The following is a 22490-nucleotide window of genomic DNA, read 5'->3' as shown; positions in this document are numbered from 1 at the left end:
ATGTGATCTCTTTCAGTGTTGACATATCTTTGCCTGCAGGGAGGATGGGCGAGGGGCCTGTAGGAGGAGTGAGAAGAGCGAGGCATGCACCTTGTGTGAGGCGTGTGCTTCTGTCTCTAAGGAGGCTGACCCGGGAGAGTGCAGTGTCGCCACATCTATTAGAGGCAAGAGACGGCATCAGTTAAAGCGCCCCCTGGTGTTACAGAGCGGCAGTCTCAGGAGGCCTCAGGGGATGTAGGTGAGACCACTCCAGAGGACCGCTGGATGCGGGGCACGGAGACCTCCCTGGGCACCAGCAGCCGGGGACACAGGATAAGTGACACCTGCTGCTGTCCAATGTTGTAGATCTGAGGCGGCCCTGAGCATAGAACGTGGGGGAGGGGTGAAGGTTGACACAGGGGCCCTGAACTTATTCTGTGGAATCTGTGAGTGTCATCCCAACTCAGCATGTTAGCACCATTTTAGGGACCCAATCTTGCATGAAGTCACAGCTCACACCCTTCCTACTGTACTAAGTAGGAAGGGTGTGAGCTGCTGGCCAGGCTGCTGTCCTGAAACTGGGGACAGATATGCACACGTTACAGAGCCTTTTGGGGGCATCTGATCAACCCCACATCCAGGGTAGAGAGTCAGCTCTGAGAAGGGGAGAAACAGGGACGGAGTTCTCTGTGTCCTGGTCTGGGTTTGAGGCGCCTTCTCAGAGGGCACTGCTGGCCCCAGCCAGTTCCAGGCCCTAAGGGGGACTTAGAAAGTGTCAGGAAGGCACTTGAAGGAGCAGGGCCTGTGCGGCCTGGGGCCCCTTGCCTGCCTGAGTCTAAGCCATGTCCTCTCTTCACGACGGTGACCATATCCACATTTGCGGTTGTAGAGCCAACTCTAGCCCTCTGCACACTGGACACAGGAGGAGAAGTCAAGCTGTGCTGAGTTCCCATGGGTGAGGATGGACGTGGATCCTCTAATTTGTCTTCTATTTGGTATAATCACTTCTTTTTTTTTTTACCATTTGATCTATTAGAGTAAATACTGTTGTGAAAACAAGCATTTGTTTTGTTCTTGACTTACAGCCTGAACCCATAATGAGGAAAGGATGTTTCTTCCATCTGCAGAAGTTTGCTGTGACCTTGACCGCGACACAGCTCTAGATGAGGAGCTTTTCTTTCTTGCTTCACCTGGAAACCTTCCATTAAATGTTTGTTCTTTGCTCACCTGAGGGAGGTCTCCTGCCTTGGATAAGCTCTTTCAAATCTGGAGATACCCTCTAGTGAGTATGAATGTCTGTGTAATGGTGTTTTGGGGGCTGTCGTGGTCATTATTGTTTTCTCTTTTGCCAATTATTCCTGTGACAAAGTGTGTATACACACACACACACACACACACACACATATGTAAATATAGGTTTGGGTGTGTTTCATGGTACAGTAGGTGCTGGATTCCTAATTTGACAGAAGAGGAAATAAATGTTTTAAGTGACCTGACCAGACCAGAGTCCGCAGCAAGGATCTACACCCTGGGATCCACACCCTGGAATCACACACTGGGGCTGTTGACTGAAGAAAAATGCAAAGCTAAAAACTGTGAGTTATGTTATATTTGGGGACCTTACTGAGGACTAAAGCCTGGGAAGGCAGCCTCTCAGATAGCTCTGAGGAACTGTTCCAAAGAGGTAAGGGAGGAGCCCGGATATATAGGAGATTTGCTGAAAAACAAACAAACCAAACATGTAGTCGAACATGGAAAGATTACTGCTAATCACAAAAGACAGACATCTCAAGTTAATAATTTTAGTGCTTTTCTATGTGGGAAGATGCAAGAATCAGGGCTCATTGAAATGATTCCTTAGATTTGCATCTTAACTATCTAGGGCCAGTATCCTGTTTCTCTCCATCAAGAATTCCCCTTATAGAGCACCACTGAGGGCAGCTGCAGTGGCTGATGGCTTGATGGTGGGCACCATTCGTTGTTTACTGGAATGGCCGACATTTTTTTGTAGGGACTGGGGTAGCATCCTGGGATCCACACCAGCGATCACACCCTGGTAAGCCTGGCTGTCTTCTCGTGCTTCTCAAGCCCACAAGCAAGTGGTGTTGCCACAAGGTTTTCCAAACCTTCAGGAAACGAAGGCACATCTTCCTGGGTTATCAATTTTATTTAAATATCTGACGGGATAAAGGTTAAACATTTTACCTGGCAAATAACTTTAACCCTTAAAACATCACAACAATTACAGCTATATTATAGAACAGAATGCAATGTGCGCAAGAGTCCCTACCTAGAGCTGTAATTGAGTCTGGGCCCTCCAGCCCTCCCAAGGACGTTTCCCAAGGCTGAGTTTCTCTTTCTTTCAAAAAAATGTTTAAAAAATTGTTTTTGAGATATAATTCATATAACATGAATGTCATCACTTTAAAGTGTACAACTCAGTAGTTTTTAGTATATTCACAATGTTGTGCAACCATCCCCACTATTACCCTCTTTCTGAGGGGCTCTTTCATGAAAAAGTTTGGGATGCTGCCTGTCTGCCACTTGGCCTCCAGAGTAGAATTCACAGCATCAGTGACAGGAGGTAGAGAAAAATCCTTATTTGTGGGAGTGGCTTTTGGCATCATGAGGATGCATTTTCAGTTCCTATCAAGTCCTTCCACCCAGGCAGTCCTCTCTGTGTGGGAGGCAGCCTGTTCCTAGTGTATTCATGCTGTGCTGTGGGTGGATTATCACTAGAAGAAACAAGGATGAAGTCTTCCTGCCATAGAAATGACTGAATCACAAAGGACTAAACAGCTTAGAACCTGTGAAGACTCCTGAGAGAAAATAGTAGGGGCTGGGCTTGCTTTTAACCAGGTTTCAATGCAGAGGCCCGTGTCCTGTCAATTCCCTCATTCAGGGACACATTTGTTGTGTCATTAACACACAGAGTCAGCATTCCCTGGAGGCCCATGAAAGCCTGATCCAGTGTGAGTTTGTGTCTTTCTGTAAAGATTTGCTGTGGGATTCCAGGCGGTTTAGATAATGGCCTTCCTCTCACTGAAGATGCCCATGGCTGTTCCAGGGGGCCAGACCCGTGGTTCTGTTATCACTTTTCATGCAAATTCACAAGCAGGCTTGAACAATGGTGGGTCCTCTTGGGATTCCTGCCCAGTATCTGCCCTGAGTGAGGACTTGGGGGTAGGAAAGCAAGTCTCTAACTTGCCTCTAATTTGGGATTTTCTCTTGTTACAGACTTTCTGGAGATTCTTCAGGCAAACATATGCCTTCTCAAAGCCATGTAGCAAATCTTGTTAACTTAGATCCTAGATTTCATAGCCATTGTAAATTCTGGGAACTTGGTGTGTAGGAAAATGGCTCCTGCCTCTCTGAGAAATGGCAATTTGCATAGCTGTGAATAACAATTATTATTCTTTATAGGCTAGTACCATGTGCTAGATGCTTTACGCTTATTATTTTTAATCCTCACAATAACCTTGCGAGGTAGGTATTAGCCTGTGTTGGCCGAGTTGCTGAGGCTGAGAGAGGTTAGTAACTGGCCCACTTTCATGCAGCTCACTAGGAAGTGCTCTGGCTCCAAAGTTCTCAGGACCCCCTTCCCCCTTTCCTTTGAGCCTTCCTTCTCATTTGGTCCCTTGTCTTTGTGCATTGAAACAGAATGGGCTTTGAGTCTGTTGACTGGAAAACAGTGCACAGCCTAAAAGTTGAGAATTATGTTTTATTCCATAGATTTACTGAGGACTGTAAGCCCTGGAGACAAGCCCTCAGATAGCTCTGAGGGACAGATCTGAAGAGGTAAGGGAGGAGACAGGATATACAGAAGTTCAAACAAAAAATCCAAGTAGATGAACATCAAGATATTATTGCTAAAGGAAGACCAGATATTTCAGGTTAATGATTTTAGTGCTTTTCTATGTATGGGAAGATGCCAGAATCTGGGCTCATTTAAATCATTCCTTTGATACGCACCTCAGCTATCTAGGGCCAGGATCCTGTTTTTCTCCATCCCGAATCCCCGTAGGGTGGACAGTAGGGGGCTGCGGTGGCTTATGCCTTGATGGGCCCAGCATCCTTTGTTTACTGATTTGGCAGGAGACATTTTTTGTCCACAAATCAGACAGACATGATTCAAATGCCAGCTCCACTAATCACTAGAGGAATGACTGGATGAGTCACGTAACCTCTCGGAGTCTCGGTTTCCTTGGCTCCAATTGTGATAATGATACTTTGGGAGGTTGCTATGGGAATGAAATGCACTGAAGCACCTCCAAGTTCCCGGAGCGGTATTGGCACATTACATAGTACAGCCGGATCTCAACAAGTGATACTTTCTTCTCCTTCTTTATTCATCTTTGTATCTGCCATGGCACCTGGTACAAAGTAGGTACTCAAGAAATATTTGAGAAAGTAAATTCAAAGGATTCTTCATGGCCTTGTTTCAACAGGGATGTTGTGAAGTTGGACCCTCTCCAAAAGCTCCCTGAAAGAACAAAAGCAGTTTTGAAGCATGTCAAAGTTACTCATGGTTAAAATCTTTAGGATGAAGCAGGAAGACAAGAAAAATCCTAAAATAACAATAATACTAAAATTCTGAAGTAAAATTCACTAGGTGGAATGCTGTTGATCTTCAAGAAAAGCTTGAGGAGTGTCAAGTTGAGGATTGGCAAGGGACAATAGAGGTGATGAGAATGGCTCTTGGGCTAGGAGAATTGTTTAACAATGCCTGAATTGACTGGAGATGGTGCACTTTTGTAAGTGTATCCTTGTGTAAGTGTATAAAAAATAGAACATAGGATTTTTCAATACGTGACGTGGGGTGTTGGCGGGAGTGCCCCCTCCCTGTTATGCAGGGAGTGGTTGGCTGAGGTCTTGGAAGAGATTTGGGAGGGTGTGACGTGGGTGCTGCGGTCCCCAGCCAGGCCCATGACAGACGCTGCTCACTGACCACGGCAGTCTCTCATGCCTGAGTCCTTCTCCGCACAGTCAGTTGGAATCAGTCTAACTTTTAAGATCCAATCATTGTTGCCCCTGGCTCCAAAAGGGGAGACCTTTGTGCCCGCTTGGTACCCAAGATTCAAAGACTCCTATTCCCTCCAAGGAAGCTTCAGTCTAGTCTCCTGACCCGGCTAGGTCATGGCACCAAAGCTACTAGAACCTCTCAGGACGCCATTAAGATTTTAGTGATGTGCGGTAGTTCCCTGTTATCCATGGCAATATATTCTAAGAGCCCCAGTGGATGCCTAAACCCACAGATAGTACCTAACCCTATATATACTATATTTTTCCTTTACATACACACCTATGATAAAGGTTAATTTATAAATTAAATGCAGTAAGAGATTGTTATTAAGCAATAACTAATAGAGGAATAGAACAATTATAATAATATACTAATAAAAGTGGATTTATCATGCACTGAGACTGTAATTTTGTCAGTTTGAGATATGATAGCAAAACTAGCAAAAATTTCGTTTTTCTTCTTCACAATTTCACAGATAGAAGACTTGTCCTAACCATAGTTCTTGGCAACCTCAGCTTGTTTTTTCTTTCCCTATGTCAAGAACTTTCACCTTTTCACTTACAGGAAGCACTTTAAGGCTTCTCCTTGGCGTAACTGAATTGCCTGCATCACTGCTCTTGCCATTGGGACCATTATTAAATAAAACAAGGGTTACTTGAACACAAGCACTGTGATAACATCAGTGGATCTGATAACCAAGATGGCTACTAAGCGGCTAATAGGTGGCATACGCTGGACAAGAAGATGATTCACTTCCTGGATGAGACAGGGTAGGATGGAGTGGGGCGGAGTGGGACGGTATGAGATTTCATCACACTACACAGAACAGTGCACAATTTAAAACTTATGAATTTATGTCTGGAATTTTCCATTTAATATTTTTGGACCATGGTTGACCGGTGGTAACTGAAACCACAGAAAGTGAAACTGCAGATAAGGGGGGACTACTGTAGCCATTAATATGTTTTGCTTCTTTTTGCAGTGCATTTTCCCTAGAACTCAGACACAAGTATGCACACTAGATTGGAGGACAATCAAAATTACACACTGTGTCCAGAATCATCCCTACTCATGCTTGGAGTAAACCTATTCTTTGACACTTTTCTTCTCTTGAGATGTGATTTTCTAGGCTATTCTTCATTCCTCCTGCTCCTCAAGTCTACCAAATCCACTTGGCACAGTGGATATTTCTTGGGAGTTGTACCCACCCAAGTTCTGTGATGAAAGCTTGGCCTGGGTGTCCACGTTTATTTTGATTAGGATGCATCAGCTATAAGTAAAAGTATATCCCAACTAGAATTCAGTTAAGCAATAAAGAAGCTAATTATCAGACATTACAAAGAGTTCAGAGATGGCATATCTGCAAATGAGGAGCAAATTACAGTTCTGGCTCCACTTCCTCTAGACTTCTCTTCTGCTCTCTTGCATGTGTTGGCTTCATCTTCAAGCTGGTAGTAACATAGCTTCAGTGCTTCCAGTCATCACATCTAGTCACGATTATGCTTAGATGGAGGAAGAAGGGATGTGTATGTGTGTGTGTGTGTGTGTGTGTGTATTTTGGAGAATGGGTCTGTATGTTTTGCTATCTTCTCATTAGGAGTGAAGAAATCTTAGAATCCTCCAACAGGTTTTCCTTTATGAATCACTAGTCAAAACTGGATCATATGCTCCATTCCCTAAACCAATCACTGGCAAGGGGAATGAGCCTCTGTGATTGAACTAACCAATCAGAATATATCCCTTGAGCTGGGGAAAGGGCCATAGGAGGGAGGATGGATACACTTCTTTAGCAAGCAAAAGTGATGGTGGTAGAATGGATGTTGAGTAGGCAAGGCTACTACAGGGACAGAACTGATTGGATTGGAGGTGGACCTTTCACAGAGAGGTGACTAACTTTTCATTAGTTAGTGGTCAATCTTTCTCTCTCTTTTTCTCTTTCTTTCTCTCTTTCTCTCTCTCTTTCCTCCCCCCCTTCTTTCTTCCTTTCTTTCTTTCTTTCTTTCTGTCTGTCTGTCTGTCTGTCTGTCTGTCTGTCTGTCTTTCTTTCTTTCTTTCTTTCTCTCTCTCTCTCTTTCTTTTTCTTTCTCTCTCTCTCTTTCTTTCTTTCTTCCTTCCTTCCTTTCTTTTTCTTTCTTTCTTTCTTTCTTTCTTTTTCTTTCTTTCTTTCTTTTTCTTTCTTTCTTTCTTTCTTTCTTTCTTTCTTTTTCTTTCTTTCTTTCTTTCTTTCTTTCTTTCTTTCTTTCTTTTTCTTTCTTTCTTTCTTTCTTTCTTTCTTTCTTTCTTTCTTTCTTTCTTTTTCTTTCTTTCTCTCTCTCTCTTTCTTTCTTTCTTTCTTTCTTTCTTTCCTCCCCCCTTCTTTCTTTCTTTCTTTCTTTCTTTCTTTCTTTCTTTCTTTCTTTCTTTCTTTCTTTCTTTCTTCCTTCCTTCCTTCCTTTCTTTTTCTTTCTTTCTTTCTTTTTCTTTCTTTCTTTCTTTCTTTCTTTCTTTCTTTCTTTCTTTCTTTCTTTCTTTCTTTTTCTTTCTCTCTCTCTCTCTCTCTTTCTTTCTTTCCTTCCTTCCTTCCTTTCTTTCTTTCTTTCTTTTTCTTTCTTTCCACTTCCTCCTTCCTTCCTTTCCTCTTTCATTCTTTCCTTCCTTCCCTCTCTCCTTCCTTCCTTCCATGATTTTAAAAATATTTTGCTACATGGTTTATAAATATTTTATTTTAATGGCGAATTTTCTTCATGTTGGTATAAAATAGACATTCAATACATGTTTGTTCAATAAGTGAATACAATTGAATTTTGAAAGTATATTATATGCATGAAATCCATTTGGGGAAAAATAAATGAAGCGCCAATTCTCCTTTTCACAGAAAGAAGAACTAGCTTCCATGTAGGAAAGAACAGTAAAGTGTTGCCCATCCCCTCCCAGTGGAGGGGCCCCATGTTTAACCTATTTTTGGAGTTTCCATGCTATTGCAACATGAATCAGGGTACAGCAGGGGAACCAGAGGGCAGCTAGCTACGGGGTTTCACAATAGTATTTTACACTCTTTGCCTCATCCTACTCTGCAAACCATACTCCTCAGTGGCTGCTCTGAGGTCAAACTGTCCACAGCAGGGGCCACAATAATTCCCTTGAGAGTGTCTAGCATAAGGACTGCTGCTTCAGAAAGGCTTTTCTTCCACATTCAGGGACGAAATATGCTTAAAGGGAGAGGAAAGTTGAACTATTTACCATTAATTATGATGAGTAATTGACACTTGTAATCCTTTTTTAAAAAAAAGTTTCTAGGTGGTTAAAAGCAGAGTGAGTTTAGTTTCATTTCTTTTAAAATCTTGTCTGCCCACAACTTTCATATATATACACAATTCTCCCACCATCACCCGAATGTAAAGAAGTTATTTTAGCAAATATTTTCAATCTATCAGCTCAATGTGCTAGACATAAAATTACTTCTCTTTGCAGTTATTCTTCTGGGAGTCCAGAAGTGTGCCATTCCTTAGCACATTCAGGTTGAGGACAAAAGACTATGAAATTGACTTCGTTCTTACTGATACACCTCTCATCCATAAACACAAAACAAAGAAACCCATGTGTTGCACAAAATATTCAATGTTAACTCACAAAAATGGGGAGATCAAAACATAAGAAGAAATGTCACCAATAGCTTGGTGAGGAGTATAAAATGAAAAAATATATATTTTTTAAAAGTTAACACTATCTCCTAATCTGAGATGAGACATGCAGAGAATGGCTATTAATTAATTCTTGTCTTCTATACTGGCTTTGTTTATCACCTAAAAACCTATGAAGAGATACCTTTGAGACATGGGGATTGTGAGGAAACTCTCATCCTTCAAGCTTCTACCTCTGTATCAAATGTGTATAAAGTAACATTTTCAAAAATATTCTTTCAATTAAGTTTTCAAGCTTAAGAATTTCCTGGTTTAGTATTAGGTTTAAAGACTTGCTTATTACTATTACTTACTCAATGCTCTTGTGTTTCCTCTTTGTGCATAAGCAGATATATCCTTCTTAATGTGGCTCTACTGCTACTCCCAGTTATATGGGGGAGTGTGGGAACATTGCCGGCTGCCCAGAAATGCTGTGGTAGCGGAAGGCTGGATGAAGTACACTGAATGTCTCAAATTCTCAGGCTTTGAGCCTTGCATTATATCTAGTGATATACAATGTCCTATTTAATAAGATCTGTTTCTTTCTTTTTCTTAGTTCTCTGACCAGGGATTAAACCTGGGCCACGGCAGTGAAAGTGCTGAGTCTTAACCACTGGACTGCCAAGGAATTCCCCAATAAGATCTGTTTCTGATGTTCTTCATTTCTTCCTGAAGATCCTAGTTTCCATCTGGTATAATTTCCCTTCAGTCTGAAGATCTTCCTCTAGCATTTTTTGTAGTGTAGATCTGAGGGAAATACATTCTCATGATTCCCTTTTATCAGAAAACTATATTTTGCCTTCCATCTTACAGAATATTCCAGCTGAATATAGCATTTTAGGTTGATAGTTTTTTTCCTTCCAGCTCCTTGATTGTATCATACCATGATCTTCTGACCTCCATTGTTTCTTTTTGATATTGTCCTACAAGTCTGTGATGTCTGTTTCTCTATTCTTGGGTAATTTCTACAGATCTATCTTCAAGTTAACTGATGATTTCTTGTTACCTTCATTTTGCTTATAAGTTAATACTTTTTTAAAATTTCAGATATTATAATTTTAGTTCTAGAATTTCATTTGAAAAAATGATTTCTATATCTACTGATATTTCTTATCTTTTCATTCAGATTGAGCATATTTTATGTATTTGAGCATAGTTACAGTAGTTGCTTTAAAATTCTTGTCTGCTAATCCCGCCATCTAAGTTATCTTGAAGGCAGTTTCTGTTGATTGCTTTTTCTATTAAAAGTGGGTCACGTTATGTAGAGAACAAACATACGGACACCAAGTGGGGAAAGTGGGGAGGGTTGGGGGGGAATGAATTGGGAGATTGGGATACCAAATTGTATACTCTAAATATATGCAGTTTATTGTATGTGGAAAAAAAAAAGACTGAGGAAATAAATACAATTGCATCTGTTTCAAAAAAAAACACATACAAACTGGGTCATGTCATATGCATGTAAAATAATTTGGATGCTATTCTGGATGTTGTAAATGCTATGTTCTAGAGACATTGGCTTTTACTATATTCTTCCAGAGTAGTGATTTGTTTGTTTGACATGACAATTAACTTGCTTGTATTTGAACTGCAAACTCTGTTTCTTGGAGGGCATCTCAAATCTCCATTCAGTTTTTTACCTAAGCCAGCTGTTTTTAGTCAGTCCTGCACATGTCGTTTAGAGTTTCCTCAGAGACTTGGGGAAGAGGTTACATACAAAATTTAGACCTTCTCCCTCTGCGTGTTTTTTGTCCAGGATTCCCCCTTCACTTTATGGCGGCTATGGCTGCCCTGAACTCTTTTCTCTGATTCTTCAGTCCATAAAGACTGTGGATTTGCTGATAGAGTTTTACCTGCTCTTTGCTGCCTAACTTTGTTCTTCCCTTGGGCTAGAAGCCACAAAAATGTGCTTTGTGTGAATTTCCTTTCTTCCAAGTGTAAACTACCCTCCAGAATATGCCTGTCTTTGTTCACTCTCAGTGGCTTCAGGGGGTTGCTTTTTCTATTTTTTACAGTATTTATATTTGTTATCTTCAGGAGATCAGTCTGGAAGGAGCTTTCTAAGCTCCTCCAGAAGACTTTTGGCAATAATTTTTGTGCCAGGCAAAAACCCCAAGCCAAGAAAAACATGGAGAAGCACAGATTGTAGACATGAAGTCCTATATACAACATAAAATGTGGGTTCATTTCTCTTACAGGTGATTTCTTTTCCATCTTTGGTCCACAATTGGTGGCTCATTTCTGTTCAGTGTTTTTGGGCCAGTGAGGGCAGTACATCTATTCCCCTTTACGCAGTGAGCTCAGTTTAAATGTCAAAGGTGTGCTGCCTGAGGCTTTCCAAAGGAGGTTAAAATACAAACCCCATGATGTGCATCTAGTGGAAACCCCCTGCTGGGCCATTTGGCATCAACTCCCACACATCACTCTGGCTTTGAGTTTTTTGTTTTTTCATTTCCAGCACTTGTGGGTGCCCTGCTCCAGTTTAGCTAAAGAGTAAAAAAAAAAAAATTTTGTTTACTTTTATACAGCATACCTATGTGTTTGAACTGGTGGTCGGTGGGGGTGAGCTTCCTGTGTCAGCTCAGCTCACCACTTTGAATGAGAGGCAAGGATTACAACTCCATCTGACACAGGCATCCGTTTGCTTAGCTGCCTCTGAGCTGGGGGGAGGCGCTCATCCAAGAGGAATTTCACCCCCCAGTTCCAGACTCCTCCACCCAAACCTTGGCATAAGCTCCCCGGGGCTGAGACAAGGGGCTGGGGAGCAATGCCAACCTGTGCCTGACTTAAAAATGGTCTGTACCAGATATGCCGAACCACTGTTCCAGGACCACGTCGGGGCACCTTGCCTCTCTCCTGCCTCACAGGGACTTTCTTCTCTCCGTGTACAGCCCCTCCCTTTGTCAATCTGGAGACAGATTTTGTCTTGTTGCTAAAGCCTGAACTTTGTGTGCCAGGATCTAAAGTGTCAGACCCATAGACATCTGTCATCTTTCTCCCAGACCCTCCTGCAAACAGATCTCCCTTGTGGTGGCTGTTCTGTTGTGTGAGAATTCCCGAGTGGGTATATAGGCTCCACCCAGCTCTACTCCCCACCCCCCCTGCACTGATCCTTTCATTTCCCCTAAAGTCCTACTTTCTTCTAGATACACACAAAAAGTGGTGATTAATTTTTTTCCCTTCAAAGTTGTCTAAAACTTTACTTCCCTAAAAGACTTGCTGCGGGATTGGCACACTTGCTGCAGCAAAAAGGTTAAGAGAAAGAACTTAATATGTTCCTTTCCCATTCCTTCCAGTGGATGGGTAGAGTATTCACCTGGGATAGGCACTACTGGGGAGAGGGCAGAGGCTGAGGGAGCTCCAGGTCCCAGTCCTAGCCTGGGGAGGGGAGAGAGAGGGAGAGCCCGCTGGAAATGTGCATCGGATACTATTATCTAGGTACATCAGAGAGGAGCTAAAGCTAAAAGATAAGCGGGAGGGGTCTATCCTGGGAAGGCCCCATAGGGTCCTGCTTGGTTGTAATACCAAAACTGCTGGTCCATGGACCATACCTTGAGTATTAAGGTCTTACAGTTCAGAGGGGCTAACTTGGTGTAGCCAAGTGCTAACATCAAGGGGAGGGCCCCTGGAGGCTGGGCCAGCATGAGATGTGGGGTTTTTGCCATAGTTCCTGGTCTTTGCCACAGTGGGGCAATACCAATGGAGGCAGAGAAGGGATGAAAGGGCATGAAATCATAAGTTTGGGGGCTCTGTCTTGGCAATGAATTTGTACCTTTATATACTTCATAAATTTGTCTTTGCTGGGGTGTGATGTCAAATGGGGAAAAGTTCACACTGAGAAATAGAAATATCTAAGTGACTACTATGTGCTGTGAAATTTTTTTATTTTGTTCATGTTTTCACACTCTCGGGCCAGCCTTAAGACACAGTACAATTGCATCAGTTAGGAATACCTCCAACTTCTAGTAACAGAAAATCCAGTGACAGTGGGGCTTATTGGTTTCATATATGGGAAGTTTGAACCACTGGGGAGTGGGATGTTATCTCAGACCTCCTTTTCTGTATGCCTCCAGAACCCGGTTCTCAACTCTGGCTGAATGACCTGGGATTAAAAAAAATCTCGATGTCCAGAGCACAGTCTAGACCAATTAAATCAGAATTGCCAGGGTCAGGACTCAGGCATCAGTCTTTACAAAATCTCCCCACATGAATCTAATGGTTGAGAACTTCTGCCGTTGACCTTGCTGCTACACAGCTTTCTTCAACACTTTGCAGCATGTTCTTAACAACTCTCGGCTGCTGGCATTGGTTCAGCACCTGGCAGTGTTACACCCAGCGTCTCTGTGGGTCTCTTGGCCTCTCCAGCTTGGTTCCCAGATGCTTGCTGCAGCCTCAGTCACTATATTCTAGACAAGAAGGAGGAGGAAGGGGGAAGGGCAGGACTCAGACTTCCACTGACATCTCATTGGCTAGAATTGTATCCTGTGTCTTCTACCAGGACAGAGGTGGCTGGAAAAGTGACTATTTGAGCTTTTGCAGCCTCTGTAGTAGAAGCAGACAAGAGCTATGAGGTAAGAGACAGGTATTAAGTCTTTTAAAAAGTTGATTGTTATTGCAAACATAAAAATTACATGCCCATTACAGAAGTTTTAGAAAAACAGAATAGAAGAAAATAAACTTATCCCAGTCTCAGCACTTCGAGGCAAGAACTGTCAATAGTTCGATGCATTTCCTTCCAGATTCTTGTCTGTTTTCCCTGTGATTCAGATCATATTGTATTTACAATGATGAATGTTACCTTTTCTTATAACATGAAAGGATGAGAATTTCTCCATCTGTTGATGATTGTTTAAAATCTTTTAAAATTTTTATTTATTTATTTGTTTGTTTGTTTGTTTGTTGGCTGTGTTGGGTGTTCATTGCTGCACGCGGGCTTTCTCTAGTTGCAGTGAGCCGGGGAAGAGCGGGGGCCTACTTTTCATTGTGGTTCCCGGGCTTCTCATTGCAGTGGCTTCTCTTGCTGCAGAGCATGGGCTCTAGGCATGTGGACTTCAGTAATTGCAGTACACAGGCTCAGTAGTTGTGGCTCGCAGGCTCTAGAGCACAGGCTTAGTAGTTGTGGCACACAGGCTTAGTTGCTCCGAGGCATGTGGGATCTTCCCAGATCAGGGATCAAACCCGTGTTCCCTGCATTGGCAGGCAGATTCTTAACCACTGTGCTACCAGGGAAGTCTTTTACGATGATTTCTTAAACATCATTTTATTGTCTGCATTATACTGCATTATGCTACCACATCACAGTTTAACCTCTTCCTTGCTGTTAAGATTAAGGTTTCCCCGCATCCCCATTTTCCAGTTTCACAGAATTAAAAGCAACCCTTCCCTGAATTTCTTTGTGCCCAAAGCCTTTCCCCACCTTTGTTCCTATCTATCTATATCTATCTATCTATCTAATCTATCTCTATCTATCTATCTATCTATCTATCTATCTATCTATCTATCTATCATCTATCTATCACCTATCCATCTATCTATCATCTATTTTGGTGTGAGAGGGGAGGAAGTAAAAAAAAAAAAAGTTTGGTTTCTGCTTCAGAGAACTTCCCCAAAGAGTGACGATTCATCTGCATTATATATCCTTAAGGATGAACATTGTTCTCCTGGCTTTCATGACAGTTTGAATTCAAGGTGATGTGCGTGATGTTTTTCTGAAGTCCACTGTATTCATTTGGACCTATGTGGGGTGTTCCTTGTGTTCTGCATCTCATATGAAAGGTATTGACATTTTGGCTTCAAGAACAAATTAAAAAATCATAAATACAACTTGTGTTTGATTTGGGCTTGGGCTAATTACCAAGCAACCATTTAGCAACAGTGGTCTCAAATATTTAAATACTCTGTGAAACTGCAATTAATTAAGCAACTGTTGATTTGAAGAACTGTGCAATGAACAAGGGAAAGAGGGGAGAATTTTAAGTCTGGATGCCAAGTTCAGAGCAAAATATTAATAATTTCCTGCTCACATCTGCAATATCTGTAAATAAGATGGAGGGAGAGGATGATAAGAATCACATGAATAATGTTAAATAAAAAGTGCATATAAACCAGGAAATTTTTTTCCATTAAATTTGCCACTTATTCAAGTTCAGTAAAATGGTTATAAGGAAAATAACAATTTAAGGCAGAAGGCTAGTTATATTGTTGCTATTCAGAACTTCTTGAGAGCAAAAGAATGAATACCTGCTTTCAACTACCCCGCTTTCAACTTATTTGTCTTAAAACGTGTTATTCTGTAACTTGAACATCTATGTTATGCCTTGAAAAGTCCAAGAAGAAAGTAAAATCATATTGAAAGCCAACAACTGCATCCATACATCTAGACAGATGTTTGCTGGTGTTTTCGGTATCTAAAACCCTTTTTCCTCACATTGCACAGGTATTCTTTTTATAGGCACAGCCCTGGCAGTAATGAGAACCCTGGCTGGTGCACAGAAATTTTACAAATTCTGCAAGTGGAGAACTTATTCACTCCATATGGGCTGAATTTTGCTTTCGTAGAAGGTAAAGTTTTATTTTTGTTCAGCTTTCTCCCACCACTTTCAGTGGTATTTCTTACACATGGAGAGACATGTATCTGGTGTGATAATAGTACCAAGTTTCTTTTCACATTTTCTGCATACCACACTTCAGCTGATGGTTCCCTTAGCCCTAGAACCAGCTTTTTAAAGAGTCAGGATGATTCCTTTTGGGCAGATTCCCAGCAATGGGACCACTGGGTCACAGAAATGAACCAGGTAGCGACTTAAGAGTATGTTGCCAAAGAGGCCGTGAGGGTCATTCCAATGCCAATTCTTCGGTGAACACTTTCGCTGGCTTCTCCTTGCCCCATTGGCTGTGCCCCTTTGCAGATGGATGGGACTGGTCTGTCTGCACAAGGGCTACTGGTGGGCGGGTTCTGCCAGCCCTCAGAAGAAGGCAGTCACCTACACTCACCATTGACTTTCAAAATATCTCTGCCCAAATTCTGACCCCCACCCCAACCCCTCGAAAGGTTTCTTGGACATTTTTCTTTCTCTCACTCTCTCTTAATTATGACTTAACTCCTAAGACTTGGGCAAACACTCCTGGTATCATAAGGGGTTGGCTGGCTGGGTGGCCTGTGCCCCATTATGGTATTTTATTCAGCCTTCAGCCAGACTCCATCCTCCTTGCCAGGGCCATTGCCATGGCAACTGTCCTCCTTTGGGCAATAAGTATGGGCGGCAAAGTCGTACATGATTAATATGTTTGATATTTTACCTTTCAAAAAATTCTTTGGGGAAATTCAAGTTGGCTTGTTGAACAAAATAAATAAGCTTTTTATTGTCAACAAGGGTTAAGGGCGGCAGCTTTGATAACAGGGAAAGCCTGGACTGGTCACAAACTTGAGACTGGAGTGAGCAAGTCACATCCAGCTCCACTTGAGAAAAGAAAGAAGTGGAAAAACTCTCAATTGATGGAATCTGACTCAGATCCCAGAGTGCTGGGGAGCTCCAACCTAGGATTAGTGCTGAGATGAAATGAGCCTCAGCCCACACCCAGTCTCGGTGAACTTTGGGTGGTTTTGGCCATCACCACTGGAAGGATCAGGGATTTCACCTGCAGACAGTGCACTTTGGGGGCCCTGTGCCTTCCCTGACCCTCTGGGTGGCGTCACACCCTTGCCCTCCTTAGCCTGGAAGTCCTTAAAAGTGCACCCATGTCACAAAACACACCGAGTTTTGTGGAGGCTGAATGTGTCAGCTTGGAGGAAACAGCTAGCCTGATGTCTTCCTCCATCCCCACCATCTGTCTGTCCACCATTTACAATAGATTTGCTCTTTTTTGACATTTTTTTAAAACTTGAGGATTAAAGATTGAAATTTTACAGTATATTATTTTAAGTCTTATGCTTCTTGGCTTCACAGGCAAATACATTTTCATTTAAAGTAGATTTATTCTTCCCTTCCTTCCTTCCTTCCCTCCCTCCTGTCATACTTCTTTCCTTTGTGTGTTTGTATTTATGTATGTATTTTGCCTTAGTGGGATTCACTGTGGCATAGTGGAAAGAGAATGGGTTGTGGAGTCAGACAAATCTTGGCTGGAGTCCACGCTTTCCTATTAGCTATGTAGCTTTGGCATAGGGTGACCAGATGTCCTAATTTGCTGAGGGCTGAAGGGTTTCCTGGAAGACAGGACTTTCAGTGTTAAACTCAGGACAGTCCTGGACAAACCAGAACAGTTGATCACCTTACTTACACAAGACGCTTACCCTCTCTGAGCCTTGGTTTCTTCATCTGTGAAATGAAGACAATAATACCTGTCTCATGGGTTATTTTGAGGATTGCAGCTAGTATACAAAAAGGGCCTGAAGCGATGTCTGAGATCTATTAGATCTCAGTAGATGATACTGATAGTAATATTAATATTAGTAATTTTCTGTATTTTTTTAAGGCTCAAAGTGATCTTGCACCATTATTCATTTCTGCCGTCAATGCTTTTCTCTTAATTTCTAAAGTCTATTCAGGAAGGGGGAGTTTGTTTTCTCCATTTTAATGCATGCTTAGGTTACTAAAACTTTACTTTCCCCAATTAAAAAAAAAAAACTACTGAATTTTGCCTGATTCCTAACATCTCTGAGTGGAGTCTGAGGGTAACACACCAACTGAGATTCAGATTATCTTTTAGAAACACTGAGAAACTCATTGAGGCCCCTAAAGTCTTCCTCCTTAGATACAAGACACGTGGCTTTTACCAAAGCCCTTCTTTCCCAGATGCAGGTCTGATGTGTTCCAGGTATTGAAGGCTTGGGAACTGAGGGTCTGCTTTGGATATTTCCTTACACAGATTAGTGGAGGTCCAGGCCATCTGCCAATGTTAGGTCACCTGCCCCACAGCAAGCTTGTCCTTGCTCTTTTGTGTTGGCCCTTTTGTCCAGAAAAAGGCATTGGGAACCAGGGAGACCAGGGGTGGAAACGTGTGGCCTTGGGGAAAAAGTAAGAGGTTAAACCTAGGTGTGGACTCCAACCTTTGTTCTAGCTCCCCCTGACTCTTTTCTGGTTTTTGTCCACTGTGGGGGTGTGGGCCTCTGTCTCCTGTCTTCAAGATTGAGTAGAGGTGATGAAATGGAGAAATGAATGCCAATGGGTTTCCAAAGGGAGAAAGCTGAAACAGCTCAGTAGAGGTCCAGTTTCTGGGCTCGTGAGCATTTTATTTTATTGGTTCAGAATAAACAGAGAGCTCTATTCAGTCAGGACTTATCAGCTTCCTCCCTCTGAGCTGACTGAGATGGTCAGGTCTCCAGGTAACAGGCTGCACCTGCCCTCATGGACTTCCTGCTTGGATGTTATTATTATTTTTCAATTGTGATAAAAAAAAAACAGAACAGAAAATTTAAGTATATAGTTAAGTATATTCACATTGTTGTGCATTGTCTGGATGTTATTTTCAAGTTTTTGATTCTCCATAAGTTCTTAGTTTTCTTTTGTTTTTTTCCCTCTGGGTATGAAATGAAGATATTCTCAATGAAGAAAATTTGGAAAGTACTGAGAAGTATAAATAAAGAAAAAGAATCATTATATCACTATAAAAGCAACCACTTTAAAATATTTTGGACTATATTTCTTTCCAGGGCATTTTTCAAGGCATTATTTAAAAGAATTAATATTTTAAAAATCTTAATAATTTAATGGCTGTGTATTAATTTACATCATTAACCATTATTTATTTACGTCTTCCTCTAGTTGGATTTTAGGATGATGCAGTTTCACTATTCCAAACAATTTATATGTATCTTTGGGCATAAATATTTATAATTATTTCTTTAGGGGATGTGAAAAAAAAGAGAATCGCTGAATTAAAGAACAAATCTTTTTAGCCTTTTTTCATATTAGGTTTTACATTATCTTTACATTTCCCCCAAAAATCTAAGTTAAAAGGTGAGACAAAATATGATATTTTCTATGGAAGGGACTTGTGTGTTTTTCATATCCAAGCAAGTCCCAACTCTCCCTGGAAGGTTCTCTGAGGAAGAAATCTCTGATTTCTTTTAGCAATCCTATAGTAGGAGAGGAGTGGCTAAGGGTTTTCATCTTATTTGATCATTAGCTAGTGGCTGTTTCTAGGACTGAGTATTGTGGTGTTATGCATACTGAAAACCAGCACTATTAGACCCTCTTTCTGTATCCAAATTAAATACTTTTGCTCCAGAATAGGATTTGGATACTCTTGAAGAATTTCAGTGACATTTTATCTCCAAGATATAGTATCTTGCACTTAATACTAAACCAAAAGGAAACTCTGTTTATTCTCAACCCCTAAAACCTCCTTTACTCATTTCATATTAATTTGGGCTATTCTGAAGAAAGTAACCCTTTCCTTCCTCTGTGGACTGGGATGGACTTCTGCTGGATGAAGGGAATTGTTCAAAAGCAGTTCTGAGGTGTCTGCAAATGCCTGAGAACTGAAAAAATCACAGAAACTGTGGATGCTGCTGAGGGCCCAGAGGCACAGCTGATTGAGTCTGAGTGTCTGCGAGTGTGTATTTGCGAGTGTGTGGTTCCTGACAAGTATCCGGGAGCTTTGGGCCACTCAGACTAGTCACAGGATGAAGGCTGATGGGGAGAGATCAGGGTTGTTGGAGGATTAGATGTAAAGTTTATAAAGCACTAAATACAATACTGATGATCCCAAAGACTCAATAAAGAAACAATTAGTGAAAACGTGTCAATGAATCATCGTGATTGATCCTTTAAGCTCACCTAACTAGTTGGCCGTGGAGTTGAGACCAGAAGTTCAGGTTTCCCCAAAGACTGGATTCCAAGTCCAGTGTTCTCTCCAGCGAAATGCTCCAACTCTGAGATGCCAGGCACTTTGGCAAAAATTGTGGTCATTGCAGTGGTTGACCTTGTATAGTGTCTGTGGAGGCAGGACGGGGCTGAATATTACCCAAGAAAAAGGTAAAAGAACTGGGCATCCCATGGAAACATTGATTAATGCCCTATCTTTTAGACCTCAACCTGGATGACAGTGAAACACTAGCCCACTCCTCGGGATTCCCCAGGGATTTTTATGGATAACAGTGATGAGTCCAATTTTGAGCACGTACATTATGACTTGATTCCCCCATCTTTGTCCTTGCACAGTCTTCAAAATGTCGCCAATCTGAGTTTTCTACCCTCCAGTTTGGTAATCCCACTTGCTTAAAATTGAATGTGAAGGTTCTTTTTCACTTTTTTTGTTTTTGCCTTTTTTTGGGTTGTAATTATCGGTTTCCTGTGAGAACCAAAGTAGTCTCCCAGATCTTCCCTCTCAGCACTGTAAATGCTGTGCTATTTGGTAAATGGTCAGAGAGGTTCAGGGAGGTTCAGAGCCCTCTGAAGATTTTCTTGGAGTTCAGATTCAACCAAAAGGGGTGAAAAAGCGAGGCAAAGCAATGAGTGCCTGATTGCTTAGAATATACTGCAGTCTTTGTGGCACGCGACAAATCTCCGTGTTTTGACTGTGGCACCCAGGCTTGGCCAAGCTAAATACCATTGCTCTGACTATAGGAAGAGGTTTAGGGATCGATACATGACTCAAATAGTCCTATGAATTTCATCAGGAATTTTTTCTCCTATAGATATCAGCAAAGAGATACCTCCTTTTTGGCAAGTTTCCCTAGCTGGAAGATGGAAATGCCTGGAAATATGAGCAGCCATCACTGCTAACCTGTGGGGACAACCTGCCTGAGAAGCACACCAACTGAGAGGAAAGCAGAACTGAGATGTGGGCAGAAAAAGGTAGTCTTGATCATATCCCTTGATCCAGCTGTGCCTGAAATCAACCCTGGCCTCACATCCTAGCTACACAAGCCAAGGCCCTGTTTGTCTTAAATTTGGGCAAGTCAGGTGTTTTCACTTAAAAAGATCCTTTACTCACATTATTCCATTAGCCTTATTACCCCTATTCTATAGATAGGGAAACTGAGATTCTGAAAGGTTAACTGCTTTGCTCAGGCTAACACAGCTGGGAGGTGGTGTGGCCTGGATTTGAGGTTGGGATGTTCTGATTCTACGGCTCATGTTGTTTCCATGGCCTGATGCAGCATCAGTGAGTATGGCTAATAGAGCTGGTCAAGCCAGCCCTTGACCTCATCAAGGCGACAGGCATTGGCTCTCTTGTTTTACTAGCTCACGGGCTGACTGATGACATTAGACACTTCAGGCTGGCACACTTAGGGTCAGACAGGCTAAACTGTGTTTTTGGATCCCATGCTGCATGCCTGGCAGCTCTGGGAATCCCTTTTTATTCAGGCTTCCCAACTTGCAGAAACTACTAAATGGGCTGGATCGGCCTGGTTGCTTCTGAGAAGACAGAGATTCTGCAAACAGAAACCGCCCCAGGGAGATGCACTCAGCTTTGAGGTGCTGAGACTCCTACCTCCACATTCCAAAGCTTACGAAAAAAGAGCAGAAGCTGTTCAAATGTGAGATAACAGTATCTTTAATATTTAAGTAACAAAACTTGCAGGTCAATACTGAATGCATATTCAATAAGACAGAGCAACAACAACAAGAATTTACAAAGCACACTCTAACTACGTGGAGGCTTTCAAACAATTAAGTGTTGGATAGAGGATATGCTAATTAAAAACCCAATTGAGCTACACCTCAGGGCCTCAGACCTGACCGGGGGACTTTGTGGTGGTTGGCGGGAGAGTTCATTGTGCTCATGGCCTTCAACTCACACCCTGAGAACCATGAACAATCTCATGTCCTACGTCGCTCAGCTTTTTCTCTCCCAACACCCACCTTTTTGTGTGTGTGTGTGTGTGTGTGTGTGTATGTACTTGGTGACTTTATTTTTTTAATTAAAAAAACTTTTTTTTACAGTAGGTCCTTGTTGGTTATCTATTTTAAATATAGCACCGTGTACGTGTCAATCCCAAATTCTCAATCTATCCCTTCCCCCAACCCTTCCCCTCCAGTAACCATAAATTCATTCTCTAAGTTTGTGAATCTGTTTCTGTTTGGTAAATAAGTTCGTTTGTATCATTTTTTTTTTAAGATTCTGCATATAAGTGATATCATATGATATTTGTCTTTCTCTGTCTGACTTGCTTCACTTAGTATGATAATCTCCAGGTCCATCCTGATTTTATCTGTTCATCCTTTATCCCATTTTAGACAATGTTTCATGAGTGCTTATCTGATTTGGCTTAAAACCATTGCTATCTCAGTGAGAAGGGTCTCTGGGTTTCCTGTTTGGATTCTTGGTGAACACAATTCCTTTCTGTCTAATCTGGTCTTACCACCCCTCCTCCACCCCCCACATAGTCTTTCCTGCCTGAAGACCCCTATGAATATTCACCTGTCTCCTTGGAGGCGGCTGTCATATGCACTATTGGCGTGAGGACTTTCTTCCCCCAAATAATAACCCAATGGTCAGATTCCCTCAGTGCATTGCTGCCCCCTGACTGGATAGTTTTGAGAGACTGCCCCTACCTCTGTTCCCCAGGGGGCCTATTCTGGCTCTGGTGCTGGGACGGGATTCTGCTGGCCTGGAAGAAGGAGGTTAGGCTTTCGGCAGCAAAGATGCAAACACAGGGAAGGTGTGTGGCTGCAGAGAGTTCTCCGGTCCTACCACTCAAGGTGACTACAGGGAAGGCAACAGCTCTCAGGGTCACAAAGCTGACCACAGTGCCAAGCAAGTGGACCCTCAACTCTCAATGGCCTGCAGCCATGTAAGTGTGGACACCTGTCACGTGGAAACATGACATTCAGGCTCTTCACTTTTTTAAAGAAGAACCAGTTTCAACACACTTCCTAGGA

At 42.1% G+C, this 22490-nt stretch overlaps 1 pseudogene; it reads right to left on the bottom strand.

Moving 5' to 3' along the window:
• Nucleotides 1-215: 215 nt before the first annotated feature.
• Nucleotides 216-15725, bottom strand: LOC130854949 (cysteine-rich PDZ-binding protein-like; annotated as a pseudogene).
• Between the last annotated feature and the right edge of the window lie 6765 nt (nt 15726-22490).

This window comes from Hippopotamus amphibius, chromosome 6 (genome assembly GCF_030028045.1).
Source record: "Hippopotamus amphibius kiboko isolate mHipAmp2 chromosome 6, mHipAmp2.hap2, whole genome shotgun sequence".
In the NCBI taxonomy this organism is placed as follows: domain Eukaryota; kingdom Metazoa; phylum Chordata; class Mammalia; order Artiodactyla; family Hippopotamidae; genus Hippopotamus; species Hippopotamus amphibius.
This window is presented reverse-complemented; position numbering and strand designations above follow the sequence as displayed.